The sequence below is a fragment of the Trypanosoma equiperdum genome (assembly GCF_001457755.1).
Source record: "Trypanosoma equiperdum strain OVI genome assembly, contig: ctg_928, whole genome shotgun sequence".
Lineage (NCBI taxonomy): Eukaryota > Euglenozoa > Kinetoplastea > Trypanosomatida > Trypanosomatidae > Trypanosoma > Trypanosoma equiperdum.
This window is the reverse complement of record NW_027124896.1, coordinates 14023-15155: the sequence shown is the minus strand read 5'-3', so window position 1 is coordinate 15155 and position 1133 is coordinate 14023.

Sequence of the window (1133 nt, the reverse complement as noted above, 5' to 3'; positions counted from 1 at the left end):
TTTTGCTACTCTGATATATTTTAACACGTAAGCAAACCGGAAAATAATTTTTTTCGGTTCTGCCAACGCGTGTAAATTTTTTGTTGATAGCCAAAAAATTATCCTTTTTTCTGTTGAATTTTTTATGAATTCTTTTTGCCCTGCAACCTAAAACTATAGAAAAAGAATGAAGGAGGATAGATAGGAAGGATAGAGAATGCTATTGTGGTTAAAATTATGTTTATTTCTCCTCTTACTAATAATTTTATTTTTATTATCAGTGAAGCCTCACGACTTTAGTTTTTTATTTTTTGGTGATGCAGAGACTCTATCTTGATGCGGAGCCTAACCCTCATTCGACAGACGCACATCTTCGCTTGCTTTTGGAGACACCACCTCGCTGTAAGCTTGTTGCGATTCCCCTTTTTATGCTTTTCTGAATGTCAGCTCTGCCTCTTGCTGTGCTATTTTTTTGTTTCAAACTTACTTTTTTCCGCCGTCTTTAATTAAATATTGATACGACGTTTTTTTTTTAAAAAACGAAACCACAAGCTCTTGTTCGACCAGAAGCCGATCAACCTCTTTTTTTTGTGAATTATTTTTTGTTGAATCCAGGTACTTAACCGTCACACACTAAACACAACGGAAGATCCCCAAAAGATACAGAAAAATGCAAGGGAGAAACCGACGAGGGTAAATGCAACAAAAAGGATGGGTGCGATTTCAGATATGGAAAATGAAAACTTAAGAAGGTAGTTAAATTGGAAGACGAAAAAGCCACAAACACCACAGGAAGAAATTCTTTTGTCATTAACAAGGCTCCTCTTTTGATTACATTTTTTGTTCTAGCATAACAATTATAAGAAATATTTGTAAAAGCTTTTTACTCAATTTTTAAAGCTTATAAAAGCTAATAAACATTTTTTTGAGGAGACAATTTTTTTTTAATTTCATAAATATTAAGATTATATCACACTTTTTGATGAAAGTCAGAAAAATAGTGGAAATTGGAAGTGTGAAAAATATGATATGAAATTCCAGTAAAATGTGTATAACAGTGGCTTCCTGATGTAAAGTAGTAGGGAGACAGTGTTTGAATGTGAGTGCTTTTATAATTTCCATTATTTTCTTTATATTATGAATTTCAGTTGTGG